We start from the raw sequence: 15,455 nt of genomic DNA, 5'->3' as shown, positions 1-15,455 counted from the left end.
ATGGAGAAGGATGGGAATGCTGTTTCTGAGTTGAGTGATCACAAATGGCTCACGGACTTAGCTTTTCTTGTTGACATCACACATAAGCTGAATGTACTAAACAAGATGTTACAAGGCCCGGGGCAGCCTATCAGTGCTGCCTATGACAACATGAGAGCATTCTCCACAAAACTTGTGTTATGGAAATCCCAGTTCTCTCACACAAACCTTTGCCATTTCCCAGCATGCAAGGAACTTGTGGATGCAGGCATACCATTCAGTGGTGAGAAATATGTTGATGCTATTTTTAAGCTAGAGAAGGAATTTGATCACAGATTTGTAGACTTCAAAAAGCACAGAGCCATTTTCCAAATATTTGTGGACCCCTTTTCCTTTGATGTGCAAGATGCCCCTCCTGTGCTTCAAATGGAGCTCATTGACCTGCAATGCAACTCTGATCTCAAAGCTAAGTTCAGGTAGATTAGTGGAAAAGCAGACATGCATGGGCAATTTTTGAGAGAATTGCCCCCCAGCTTCCCTGAGCTTTCCTGAATGTTCAAGTGCACCATGTGCCTTTTTGGGAACACATATTTGTGTGAAAAGTTATTCTCCACATTGAACTTCAATAAGTCAAAGTACAGGTCTAGACTTAATGATGATCATCTTCAAGCCATACTGAGGGTCTCAAACTGCATCCTCTCTAAAGCTAAATGTGGTTCAGATTTGTGAGAAGAAGCGCTGTCAAGTCTCTGGCAGCAAGGAAGAGGCAAAAGATGCCATGTTCAGAAGAACTGTTCATGATCTTCACTCAATGTTCTATTCATGTTCAGAAGAAATAATTAAAACTGTTAATAAAGACTTTTGCGGACTTTTTTTCTTGTGAAATCCCTTTTGCGGCCCTGCCTCACCTTGACTTTGCCTCTTGTGGCCCCTAGGTAAATTGAGTTTGAGACCCCTGTACCAAGTGCTGCAATTAATGTCGGTGTGCAGAAGTCCTTTTAAATGAGTATTTTTTCTTTCCTGAGGATAGTTACCCAAGGGTGCAATATCTGGGTCATCAAATGACATCTCAATTATAAGTTTATTGAGAACTCTCCATACTTTTTGTTATATGGGCTGAACCAGACAACATTCTCACCAGCAACTGATTTCTAAGGCAAAAGTTCAATGAATTGTCATTTATAGTGTGAAAGTAATTTTCTTAAAAAATTATTCTTTGAACTGGGGCCAGACCAATAGTACAATGGAGTAACCCCTGAATGTCACCTGGTGTGGCTCAAAAAAAATAAATAAATAAAGAATACAGTTTTAGCTTATTTAAACACCATGATTACAAAAAGTGTTTATATTGAGTTTTAGTTTTACAATGTATACCTCTCTTGACTCACGAACATTTCCTGCCCCCCCCCCCCGCCATGTCTCCAGTTTTCTTCCCAGTCTCTTCTTTGCATTATGCTGGTGCAGCCACTTACTCTTCTCTCTCTGTCTTTCTCTCTCTTTCTTTTTTCTTTCAGACACTGTTTTTTGCATATTGTTTATGAAGGGGTTCATGAATATCTCTTGATCTCCATCAAACACCAAGTTACTGTGACCAGTTCCAACTATCATTGTCATAGTGGTCTTCTCACTACTCTGTTTGTGGCAAGCTTTCTACCACTGACTAGTCCTCTTTGTTATCATCTCTATTGTGTCCAGATCTTACCGTACTATCTTTTTTTATATCCCACAAATGAGTGAGATTATTCTTTGTCTGACTCATTTCACTCAACTTCCATATCCATCCATGTAGAAGCAAATTTCATGACTTTATTTTTCTAACAGCTGAGTAATATTCAATTAAGTAGATGTGCCAGTTTATTTCTTTTTTGATTTTTGGTCCATACCAGGTGATGTTCAGGGACTATTCTGGCTCTGTGCTCAGAAATTACTCCTGGTAGGTTAAGGAGATCGTATTAGATATTGGAGATGGAACCCAGGTTGGCCACGTGCAAGGCAAATGCCCTACCCTCAAAATGTATTTTTTGAAACCAATGTTATCTCTATGAAAATTTTAATTGAAAGTATATTATCTATAACTATTTTCATCATACTTTTATAATTAAATTATATAGTTATTTTATTTTTTAAAGCACATACATGGAGCCACTAATGTTCTTTTTGGCCATTGAATCAGAGAGAGAATCAGCCAATATTTGATACCAATCTATTTAACTGCCTGATCTGTTATTTCCCCTTATGGACTTTTAGACCATTATATATACATATAAATATATATAATATAATTTAGCTAAAGGAGAAGCAAAATGGGAAGTATAATGTACTGTTTTGATAAATTCAACAATGATTTTTAAAAGTCTAATAGATTCTGATCAAGATTATAGTCCTTGCTAAAGAAAAAATGTTGATAAGACATAATCAGAAAACTATGAATAATTATCTACCTACTAATTCTCTCAAAATCTTGTCCAACTCTTGACTAATCAACTTCTTTTTCACCAAGACTCATCAAATAGAATTTTCTTTTCAATTAGGTCCCTTTTTATGTGTTTCCTCTACTTTTTTTGTCATAACATTTATGTTTTGTTGAAATAATATGTTCTCCTTTCCCTTCCCTTTTGTTAATATTGTTGTTGTTACTGTTGCAATGGCCCAAGGTCACATCACCTAATTTTAATTTTAATTTGCTCTCTGAGTTGCAGTATTCACTAGGTGTCACATACTTTGGTTTTGTTGCATGCACACTTGGCTGTGGTGCTTTGGCCATCACACACCTTGTAGTACAGGGATCCCAAATACCATTTGGGATATCACACTCATAGTTTCCTACAATGCAGGCAGGCTACCATGGATATATCTTGGAGCCCCCTTTGTATTTTTAACATCCGATTTTGCTGCAGAGTTATAATAACCAAATGCTGTATCCCCAGCAGTATGTGTACATGTCTGTTAAATTAAAATCAAAGTTAATCAGGGAGAAGAAATGAACAGACAATTTGACAAAAAAGAAATACAAATGGCCAAAAGACCCATGAAAAAAATGCTCCACATCACTAATAATCAGGGAGATGCAAATCAAAACAACTATGAGGTACCATCTCATACCACAGAGATTGACACACATCACAAAGAATGAGAACAAGCAGTGTTGGCGGGGATGTGGAGAGAAAAGAACTCTTATCCACTGCTGGTGAGAATGCCATCTAGTCAAACCTTTATGGAAAGCGATATGGAGATTCCTCCAAAAACTGGAAATTGAGCTCCCATATGATCCAGCTATACCACTACTAGGGAGATACCCTAGGAACACAAAAATACAATACTAAAATTTCTTCCTCACACCTATATTCATTGAAGCACTATTTACAATAGCCAGACTCTGGTAACAACCAAGATGCCCTTCAACAAATGAATGACTAAAGAAACTTTGGCACATGTATACAATGGAATATTTTGCAGCCTTCAGGAGAAATTAAGTCATAAAATTTTCCTATACACAGATGTACATGGAATCTATTATGATGAGTGAAATAAGTTAGAGGGATAGAGATAGACACAGAAGAGTCTCACTCATTATGGGTTTTAAGAAAAATGAAAGACATTCTTGCAATAATTTTCAGAGACAAAAAAGAGGAGGGCTGGAAGTTCAAGCTCATTACATGAAGCTCACCACAAAGAGTGATGAGTGCAGTTAGAGAAATAACTACCTTGAGAACTATCATAACAATGTGAATGAATGAGGGAAGTAAAAAGCCTGTCTAGAGTACAGGTAAAGGTGGGTTGGGGAGGAGGAAGATTTGGGACATTGGTGATGGGAATGTTGCACTGGTGAAGTGGGGTGTTCTTTACATGACTGAAACCCAACCGCAATCATGTTTGTAATGAAGGTGTTTAAATAAAGATATTAATTTAAAAAACAAATTAAAGTTAATTTCATCACTATCAATAATTTAAAATTAGGACATCATTGAAACCTAAGTAGATATATTTTTAGTGATCAGAAAATTGATGACTATAAACAGAGAATCATAAAAATTTTCGGAATATCAAAATGTAAAAAAGGATAAATGCAGACATAATCACATTAAAGTTATTGCAAAGTATAGGCATCTGTCTGATAGCATAGAAAATGATACATTTTATAATGAGGTAAGGAAATTCTCTTTGTATTATGTTCAATAGTAAAACTGATACATATAGTATTGGGGTTGGCAACTTTTCAAATAGCTTGATATATTATGAGTAACACATTCCTCTCAACAAACCTTTCAGATACTGTGATATTTGTATACACAAAAGTTTGGGAAGCACCAGCATTTTGGGAAGCACCTCTCATTTTACAAAGGAAAAAAGAACAAAGCCACAAGAGTTAACTTAACATCCTTTTCTCAAGTTTTCAGAGTTGGAAGAATAGAAAAGTTGGACTCAAATCCAAGAAGCTTGCACTTAGATGTAGTGTGTGTGTGTGTGTGTGTGTGTGTGTGTATGATACAATGTCTACAGCTTTTAATTTGATGTATCTTTCTTTTTCCTCTCTTTCTTTTGCCTCCAAATGGCTTTCACCCCCATTAAGTTTCTTAAGCTTGGTAATGCACAAATGCCCAGCCATTCCCTGAGGAAATTTAAAGTTGGCAGAGGCAGGCTTAGAAATTAAGTGCCTGAAAGCCAGCAACTGGCCCTTGATATCTCAAAGAACTTCTATACAGTCCAAGATTTCAAGATATAGCCTTGAATAGAAACCATAATGCTGGTTTCCAATGCAGTGAGAATTTATTTCGTCGTTATCAAAGCAAGCCAAAGGTTATCAGTGCGTTGGACATTTAAAGATTAAGTACAGCTGATCGCACTCAACTCTTATGCAGGTAGCTTAACTTCAGTGAGTCTGGTCTCTCTCTGAAGGGAAAATGGAGGTGTTTATGATCCTGTATCATAATAGGTTCCAGGTGATCCAGGGTAGGCCGCTAAGTCAGACCTTCTCTTCTTTGATTTACATGGCAGGATCCAGGCCATCCCCAAATTGAAAAGATATAGTAATGAGCAAATGCAGAAAAAGAAAAGAGGAAAAATGAGCCAAGGGAAAACTTGGAGTACTTTTCCAAGTCCAAAGTGAGCTATAGCTGTCCTCTGTGCTTCAGAAGGTAAGATCATAAATTACCAGCTAATGTTTAGCACTGGGACTCTGGCTCATGATATATTACAGAAGACATGATGCCTCTAAGCAGAAAACACTGTAATTGGGGAGCAATAACATCTGTGTCAGCCTTGGGATTGCAGTTAAAGGAAGCTGAGACATTACAGACTGGATTGCATATGCAAGGTAATAATATGCACATTTTTTAGCTAAAAAGATATGTCATCGAATATGTGCCTCTTTAAATTCTTTCATGTCATGATGTCCTGTAAAGTATCAGTATGATCCCCTCTGTTTTAACACAAAGACTACATCAGCCTACACCCTCAAGGGAATTACAGCTTCTAGAGCAAAGAAATTCAAGAAATGGGAGTTAGAGCTTGGTTTATGTTAAAATTCAGTCCAGATCATTGTAATGCTTTAGGATTGAGAAGGTCATTGATTTGCTTAGTGAGTCTACTCTTGTGGAAAGATCAAAGAATTAGTATTTGATAGAGCTGGGACTCAAACCCAGATCTGTTAGCAAGAATCATGTCATCTTTCTAAGCATCTCTATTTTGATGTTGGTATTTAAGTGTACAACAAGTAGGATGTAAGTTATTTTAAGACTAAAATGCATGCAATGGATTTTGTTGCTGGATAGAACAAGAAAAACAGCATTGGGGGTGGAAGGATAGTACATAAGGTAAGTCCTGTGCCTTGCAAGCTGATAGTCCAGGTCTGATACCTAGCATCCCATATATTTCCCCCAAGCATACCAGAAGTAATTCCTGAGTACAGAGCCAGATGTAACCCCTGAGCATCTCTACTTCTCTGGGTGTGGCATCCCCCAAAAAGAAGAGAAGGGATAGAGAGACTGCTTTTCCTATAAACATACTCTATTAAAATTCTCCTGTAGCTTGATAACAGCTATAAAGCCAATTTACCAAGAAGTTCTCAGAAAAATACTGCCAGTGGGAGTAGAATAGAGAGTACTAAATTAAATTAAAATTTGTGTTTAGAAGGCCAGTCTCTGCGGTCTCTTTTAACTCTGATCACTAATGATTCTTTACTATTGGCTTTCTTGCTCCAAAATTCCTCTGTAACTTCAAACTTCTTTCTTTCTTTAAAGATCTATTAGACTGTTCTTGTTTTGCTCTCAGTGTACTATGTCCTAGAATTGAGTCTCAGGCAAAGGGAAGTCACCAGGACTAGAACCATAGCTTAGTGGTAGAGCCCAGTTCCCATTTTATTTGTTGTTCTTTTGTTTTAAGGTGACACCCAACAATTCCCAAATTTTACTCCTGGGTCTACACTCAAGAATTACTCAGGAAAGCATCTGGGATGGTAGGGATCAAACTAGGGTTGATTGCATGCAAGGCAAACATCTTACCTGATGTACATTTTCTGGTCCAATCAGGTTCCATTCTTATCACTGAATGGCCTCCAAAAAAAATCCTGAAGAAACACTAAGCACTAAAACAGGAGTAGCTCCCAAACACTGTTGTTGTAACCCAGAGCAAAAACAAACAAACCAAAACTAAAACCAAATGGAAATCATTCTACTTCCTGTCACCATGTGTCTTCTCTTTGACCCTTGTCCAAAACAGCTTTGTTTCCAATTATATTTCCCTACTAGTAGAAAAGGATAAGTACACACTATAAAAAGTACTTACCACTGTACTGTGAATCCTGATAAAATCTCCAAAAGACTTCATCACCTCACTTTCATTTCATCTTACATGCTCAGTAACCTGGGTAAGTGCCTGAGTTTGTTTCTTTACTAGCCTCCTTATAGATGAACTTCTTTCTGCTTGGTTTCACAACCAGACACCATCTTTCATGACTCCCAGGCTCACATCCTTATTTTTAGGCCCAGTTTTCCTGTTTTTGTTTTGTTTTGTTTTGTTTTATTCTGGACCATCATTCCACTGACGAAGAGTGCTTCTGCTGTTATCACTTCCTAGTGTTAACTAATGTGTGCCACAATTCAACTCCAAAGCAACTGTGTACATTTCTCATCACCAAACTAACAATATCAGCCTACCATAAAATTCTTTGATTCTTTTTTTGGGGGGCAGGTCTCATACCTGGTGACATTCAGGGGTTACTCCTGACTATTTGCTTAGAAATTGCTCCTGGCTTGGGGGACCACATGGAATGCTGGGGGGTTGAACCCAGGTCTGTCCTGGGTCAGCTGCATGCAAGGCAAATGCCCTACTGCTGTGCCATTGGTCTGGCCCCAAAATTCTTTAATTCTTGGATTTTTTTTCAGACATAACCTTTCGAAAGCTTAAAAATTATTACGCTTAAGAGATTTTTTTTATTCTTAATTTTCTGACTTGTGCAGTCTTCGACTACATTGAACATTCTTCTCCTGTGACATAGAAAAGGTCCCTTGACTACTGGTAGAGCTTAATGAGGAAAAGAGTCTTACCTCATCAACAAATGGGGACAAGAGATGAACAGAAACTTTCTCAAAGAAGAAATACAAGTTATCAAAAGGCACATAAAAATGCTTCACATAATTAACCATCAATGAGATATCATCTCATACCACAGAGATTGGCACACTTCAAAAAGAACAAAAACAAATTATACTGGCATGGATACAGGAAAAGAGGACTCTTATTCACTGCTGGTGGGGATGTAGATTGAGAATGTAGAATAAATATGGTCCAGACTCTTTGGAAAACAATATGGACATTCCTCAAAAAAAATTTCTGGGACACATGTGACCCAGCAATACTACTCCTGGGAATATACCCTAGGGACCCAAAACCACAATGCAGAAAAGGTATCTGCACTTCTACATTCATTGTAGCCCTATTCACAATAACCAAAACCAGAAAAAAAAAACCCAAGTACCTGAAAAGAGTTGAATAGATAAAGAAACCATGGTACACCTACACAATGGAATCGTATGCAGCTGTTAGGAAAAATGAAGTCATGAAATTTGCTTATACATAAATTGATATGGAGATATTATGCTGAGCAAAATGAGTCAGAGGTATAGGTTTCGACAAATCGATCACACACATTTGTGGGATATAAAAAAGATAGTATAGTAATAATACCCAAAGACAATAGAAACAAGGGTCACAAATACTGGTCCACAGTAGGAAGCTTGCCACAAAGAGCATGTGAGTGCAATTAGTAAAGAGAAAGGAATAATTTGAAAATGATCATTCTGAACAGGAACTGGGTGATGAATATTATATGTGTGTGTTTGTGTGTGCATGATACCCTTTCAGTAACCATACTGCAAGCCATGGTATCTAAAAAAAGAAAACAAAGATAGATGAGAGAGAAAGAGAGAGAATAAAAATGTCTGCCATAGAGCAAGTAGATGGGAGAAAAGGTAAAGCTGGGAGGGTAACTGGGGACATTTATGGAAGGAAATGTGCACTGGTGAGAAAATGAGTACTAGACATCATATGACTGAAACTCAGTTCATTAAAAACTTTATGAGTATATATCTCACAAACATTCAATTGGAGAATTTATTGAATTTTAAAAAATGGTGGAGGGAAGGTCACACTGGTCCTAGGATTGGTGCTGAAACATTGAATGCCTGAAACAAATGTATGATGAACAACTTGTAAGCCAGTTTTTTTTTTACAAAACATTGTTTAAAAAACAAAAAATTACTTACAAAAATTAACAAAATGAGGCTGGAGAGGTGGTGCAAGCAGTAGGGCATTTGCCTTGAATGCGCTAACCTAGGAAAGATCGCGGTTTGAACCGCGATTAGATCCCCTGGCGTCCCATATGGTCCCCCAAGCCAGGAGCAATTTCTGAGCACATAGCCAGGAGTAAACCTTGGATGTCATCATGTATGCCCCCCAAAAAGTAACAAAACAAAGTAAAAATAATAAAAAACAAATAAATAATGAAATTTAGTATATACCATTTTAAAGTCCCTTTACTTCTAGACAATAAATTAATTCTTAATACAAAATTTTCAGCATAAATAGATATATCCTAAGTGCTGTGGAAATATGAAATATAGTATACAGGAAAGTCAAAATTTTGTTTTTAATTGTACAGGAGTCTATTCATTTGTTTGAACATATTTTCACATTTTATTTCAGGCTTTTTGTGCCATGCATTGGCTCATTTTGGATAGTATCTTCTCTGTAATTCTTGAAATATAAATGTAAAACAAATGAACAAAACAATTAGGAAATTCTTAGAACAATCTTTTCATACTTTTTTATATAAATTTCTCTTCTCAATTGGAAGAAGATACAAAGCACTAGTCTGGAAAGACAGTATTGTTTTCCAACCCTTAGTTTAGATCCTCAAGTCTAGGAGAAAGACTGAAAGGAAAGATTCTAATTTGCTGCTGGCTTCCCACTAACAAAAACACTGAAATAAATTTTTCTTAGGAGAAATTTGTGGAAGAATCTTCTGATTGTCCAACCAATATGAATTCTTCTCATCCTTACTAGCAGAAAATCACTTTTATTCTAGAATCTATTCATTCTTACTGGCAGAAAGGGATGACCAGTGAGAGCTAAGAAGTTTATATAAAATAGCTGACTCAACTGAGAGGGATAAGCCTAGAAGTATCTGCCCTCCCACCTTTTTTTTTTCTATCAAGAATGTGTCTGGTTGACATATTTAGCAAATAGAAACATAGCATATGTAATTATATTTTAATTTTGAATAAACCACAAATAATTTTTAGGATAAGTATATTCTATGCAGTTTAGGGTATACTAATACAAAATTAATACTTTGGTTTATCTGACACTGGAGTTTAACTGGGCACCTTACAAATATTTTATGTTATATACAAGGGTGACAGAAACATGGAAAAATTCAGTCAGGGAAGATTAGAATGGACCATCCCAAAACAATCTATCCATAATTATTTTAAGTAAGAGAAATTTCTATCTCATCTGAGCCACTGTTGATTGGAGTTTGTTACAAGTAGCCAAACTCAGTCCTCAATAGTAAATTTCTATTTCATTCAACCTCTTTCATAACTCTTTTTCTCATTCAATGCCCATCATGAATGCTTTAGGTTGATTTTACATATTTACAAGAGGAGCTTGTATAGTAAATCCCATACATAATTAATGCCTTTTCTATATCTTAAGAAACAGATTAAACTGAGAGGCAATATGTGAATGAGGTATTGAAAAAGAAAGAGACCACAATCAATGGAAAGTTGTCTTCTAAAGAGATGTGCTTTAGATACTAGCTAGAGGGCTTTATTTGGGGGAAAGTGTAAAATTGGTAGAGTAGGAAACACCAATTCTAGAGAGAAAAGGATGCATAAGAAAACATTTGGGGCTGGAGTGATAACATAGTGGTGGGGCTATGTATACTGTCGCCCCAGGAAAGACCCAGGTTCAATCCCCAGGATCTCAGATGGTCCTCCAAATCTGCCAGGAGTGATTTTTGAGTACAGAGTAACTCCTGAGCACCACCAGGTGTGGCCAAAACAAACAAACAAAAAACAATTAATTCTGTTTGCAGAGAGATAATATGAAGGTTAAGATACTTGCCCTACACAAACCAAGCCCTGGTTCAACTTCAGGAACCACATATTTCAGGCACCATCAGGAAATATTCCTGGGCATAGAACAATAAGCAATGCCTGAGTATAGCCAGTGTGCACCTGAAAATAAATCCACTCTATTATTGCTTATTCTATGCACCATAAATTGTATTAACTACAATGTATAAAAATTATTGAATACACATACATATCAGAGATCTACTAAACATACCTCATATATGTGTACATTACTGAACTTCATATTGACCCTATAAATTTCTATTATTAATTACTTTATTTTGTATATAAAGAAACCAAAATTGTGAAAAAGGAGTTTCTTACAAATTCAAAAGCATGCAAGTTTTGTACATTTGAGTCCTGATTTAGAATTCCATATATTGTACTATTAATCACACTTGATGTATTTTCCCACTTTATGATTTCAGGACCCTATTCAGTTGTTTCATTTACTTACACAAATGCATACTCAGAGTATGTGTATATATCTATATAAATACTGAACTGAACTTCACAGACAAAAGGATAGAGCACATGTTACATGGATTGAAGCGCCACTTCCCAACATCTTGCACTTAAGTTCTGCAGATGAAAGAATGTTGTGCCTGGGTTCAGATCCCTTCAAAAAATCACTAAAAGCATAATACAAAGCACTGATTTCCATCAGGTTAGTTGTTACACTTAACATACTTTTGAGTGAAGAAAGTAGTCAAGGTATTTTAGGAAAATATTAAAACTCAGCAGGGGAGACAAGAAATACACATAGAGAAAAATTAGTTTAACCCTAAGTGACCTGAACATCATGTGTTCAATCTCTTTTAACTTATTCTTATCATGATAGCACTCCCATTTTCATGTCTAAATATGGGGTTGGGGATGGGTTGATGGTAGAGGAATTAAGGAACTTGCCTTGTATGCAGTTAATCCAGAATTGTTTCCTTGCACTACATATGGTTAGCTACCATGACCAATGGTCACTCCTGAGCACAAAGCTGAACAAAATCCCCCAATTAATCCCTTATGGGGAAAAAAAAGAAGTGAACTGTTCTCTCTAAATTACAGATTGATCAGGCAACCTACCAAACAAGCTCACATTGATGTAATTTAGTTTTAGCACTTTCCCTCCCCAGGAATATCCACAAAATGTGGACTGAACTTAGCTTCCTTGAACCTGCAGAGGCCACAGTAATGCATTATGATGAAGAGCTCCCTCTGAAGATTGCTGAATCACAGGAAAAGCACAAACCAAGCAGGAAAAATGTGCCTCTCACTTTCCAAGGATTTCAACCTGCTGCAACTGGGGGTGGTTGAGTTTTCATGAATAGGGCACCCAAGGAAAATAGCTAATAAGAGACTGATCCAGAATTGAAAAAGAATAGCATGGCATCTTGCCCTGTTCATGAATAGATGACATAACAAAGAGAGAGGAAAAAGAAACAAGGAACCCAAGAGTAATGGGGAGACCAGAGCTCACCAGCCAGGCGTCTGGAGCACAGAGTGTGGGAACTTTTCCTTGCTTTTGAGACACGTATTGTTGTCCAACAATGGCACGGCAGCTGACGTTGCAAAGTCTCCATTTTAGAGGAGAAACCAGCAGAGGTGTTCTGCTCCTCCTCTCCCCCTTTGGGAAATCCTGGGAAGTGCCAGCCAGCTTGCATTATTGATAATGAGACAAAATAACATTCAGCAAACACTGTATTTTATATCAGGCAATATGGTTAATAGAATTCTCAGTTCATGTTCTAAAACTTGCTCTGGACTGAGATACTAAATAAAAGTAATGGAGCTCCCACTCTGCCACCAATTTAACAAGTTGAAGTCCATAGCATGTAGTCCCACTTCTCTAATCTCAGTATACTATTTGGAAAGCAGGAAAGTCATAGTTCTGTATAGATGCATCTCTTCATTCAGCAACATTTATTGAGCTATAGTTACAAAAATGGATACTTTGTGAATATGAGAGACAATAAAGAGGTTAACTAATAAATCCTCTTTAGTGGATAAAGTCTACAAATATATTTTAAATCATGGCAAAGGATAGAGTATATAGAATTGAGTACTTAAGATCGTAAGGTACTTAAATAAAGCTTTCATGTAAGGCTTGCTAAAGAGATATTTGAACAGAAATTGGTAATGAGGAGTCAGGTAAATACCTGGAGAAATAATGTCCTAGACAACAGCAACAATAATTGCTCCATAAAATATGAGCTTGGCATAAGTGAGGTATATTAAGGGCACAGCTAGGTCTGCAATAGAAAAAGCAAGGGGAAAGTCAACTGGACATGACTTGAGAGGATCCACTTCATGTGCATTAAAACTAAAAATTTAGGGCCTGGAGAGATAGCACAGTGGCGTTTGCCTTGCAAGCAGCCGATCCAGGACCAAAGGTGGTTGGTTCGAATCCCGGTGTCCCATATGGTCCCCCGTGCCTGCCAGGAGCTATTTCTGAGCAGACAGCCAGGAGTAAGCCCTGAGCACTGCTGGGTGTGGCCCAAAAACCAAAAACCAAAAAATAAAAATAAATAAAAAATAAACTAAAAATTTAAATATAATATATAATTTTAGACAACCATTGCATAATACTGACAGCAAAAAAGTGACTTAAGGCTCACTAAATAATCATTTTCTTGGCTTATTACTTTGGTTGATGTGAGTAGAAGTCCTTTATTCACTCAGTATTAGTGAACATCAATAGCTACCAGGGTTACATGCAAGGGTGTAGTAATGGGGTACTTCCATGGATAAAAAAAAAAGATGATAGATGATTGATGATAGATAGATAATATATAGATAGATGATAGATAGATAGATAGATAGATAGATAGATAGATAGATAGATAGATAGATAGAGATAGATGATAGATAGATAGATAGATAGATAGATAGATAGATAGATAGATAGATAGATAGATAGATAGATAGATAGATAGATAGATAGATAGATAGATAGATAGATAGATAGATAGATAGATAGATAGATAGATAGATAGATAGAAAGTTTTAATGAAAGACCACTGAAAAGTCTACTGAATGATGGCTGGGACTTGGAAAAAGATAGTAGTAATGAAAGCAATGAATGGAATCCAGTCAGATTTCAGATTTTTTTTTTTTTGGTTTTTGGGCCACACCCGGTGACGCTCAGGGGTTACTCCTGGCTATGCGCTCAGAAGTCGCTCCTGGCATGGGGGACCATATGGCACGCCGGGGGATCGAACCGCGGTACGTCCTAGACTAGCGCAGGTAAGGCAGGCACCTTACCTTTAGCGCCACCGCCCGGCCCCAGATTTCAGATTTATTTTAAAGATAGAAATAAAAAATTTTATTGATAGATGAATGTAGGCATAAGGAAACGAATAATAACAACTCCCACACATATGTGGATATATAAATATATATATGGATCCATTTCCCTCTGTGACTCTCCTCTCATCTCACCCCTTTTGTTTATCTCCTATTCTCCTTTTCTCTTGCATCTTGTTTGTATTGATTCCTGAATGAAGATTTTCCATTGTTTTAATGTCTGCTCCAATTACCTTTCAAAGAGGTTTTCACAGACAACTTTAAAGCATCAACTAGTCCCATTAATTGCTTTCCTTTTAGTATTTGCCATTTACTAAAGTGAGAGTGATTTAGAAAGAAGTATAGTCTTATTTGGACGTTTTAAAGCTTCAGATCTCCACTTAACCTTCAGGACAAGATACACATTCAGTTAATTTGTCATATAACTGAAGATCAGGGGAAAAGTTGAGAACAAACAGAAATTTTGAAGCTCAAGGAAACTATACACAAAATTGAAGTGAAGATGGCACTGCATTTCCTGAAATAATACCAAAATAGAGATCAAGAAGCAGCAGAGTAACTAGTTAAGTATAAAAATAGAAAGTAGTGCTGCTTTGGCAGCACATATACTAATATTGGAACGATACAGAGAAGATTAGCATGTCCCCTGCACAAGGATGGCACGCAAATTCATGAAGCGTTCCATATTTATTAAAAAGAAAAGAAAGCAACCATGATGTCCAGGAAAGGTGTTTCAGAAAGATGAAATATGAGCTTCCTCTGCTGCCTATGTGGTGAGTGAATATTGAACAAAAACCATTATATTAAAACAACATGGGCACCACTGGTGACCTTGACTATTTATAATAGATTTATTTATGCAGTAGAGGGTACACCTGGTGGTTCTCAGAGCTTTTCTCTTAGCTCAAACTTTAGAGATCAGTTCTCTGGGTGCTGTAGAAGACCAGAAATAAACCAGGATTGACAATATGCAAGGCAAGTGTCTTAAACCCTGCACTACCTTTCCAACCCCCAATAGATTTGTAGTTGCAAAAAATCATAATCAAAACATATTGAAGAGCATAGGAATATAGTTCAGTGATAGTATACTTGTCTTACATAAAAAGCCTATTAATTTGTTTATCAGTTTGACCCCACATTGGCAAGTACAGTCCTAGACATTGATGGACTAATTCTAGGTACCACAAGTTTAAGATTAAATGCAGCATAATCCAAGTGTGTAAACACTGCAACTAATGTCACACACACACACACACACACACACACACACCATGACATCACATCAACAATAGAAGTAAGGGGAAGAAAAGCATAAATTTCATCAAAACAAATAAAATAAAAATTTAAAAGCAAATTGGAGATAAAGAAATTAGACGGTAAGATTAGAGATCTTCTTTACAGAATTTGGTCATTAAAAAGAGTAGAAAGATAGGCAACAAGTACCAAGAAGGGAGTTTTGGGGCCTTACCTAGTGGTGCTCATATATTACTTTTGGCTCAGGACTCAGATATCTCTCCTATAGTGCTTGAAAGATCATAT

General features: G+C 36.7%; 1 non-coding gene across 1 annotated transcript; it reads left to right on the top strand.

The window, feature by feature from the left end:
* Positions 1-14,501: 14,501 nt before the first annotated feature.
* Positions 14,502-14,607, top strand: LOC126005678 (U6 spliceosomal RNA). The gene has a single exon (XR_007494719.1). It is a non-coding gene; the product is annotated as a U6 spliceosomal RNA (small nuclear RNA).
* Positions 14,608-15,455: the final 848 nt, after the last annotated feature.

The sequence above is a fragment of the Suncus etruscus genome, chromosome 3 (genome assembly GCF_024139225.1).
Source record: "Suncus etruscus isolate mSunEtr1 chromosome 3, mSunEtr1.pri.cur, whole genome shotgun sequence".
NCBI classification, from domain to species: domain Eukaryota; kingdom Metazoa; phylum Chordata; class Mammalia; order Eulipotyphla; family Soricidae; genus Suncus; species Suncus etruscus.
The sequence above is the reverse complement of the archived record's forward strand: the minus strand, read 5'-3'. Positions and strand labels throughout refer to the sequence as shown.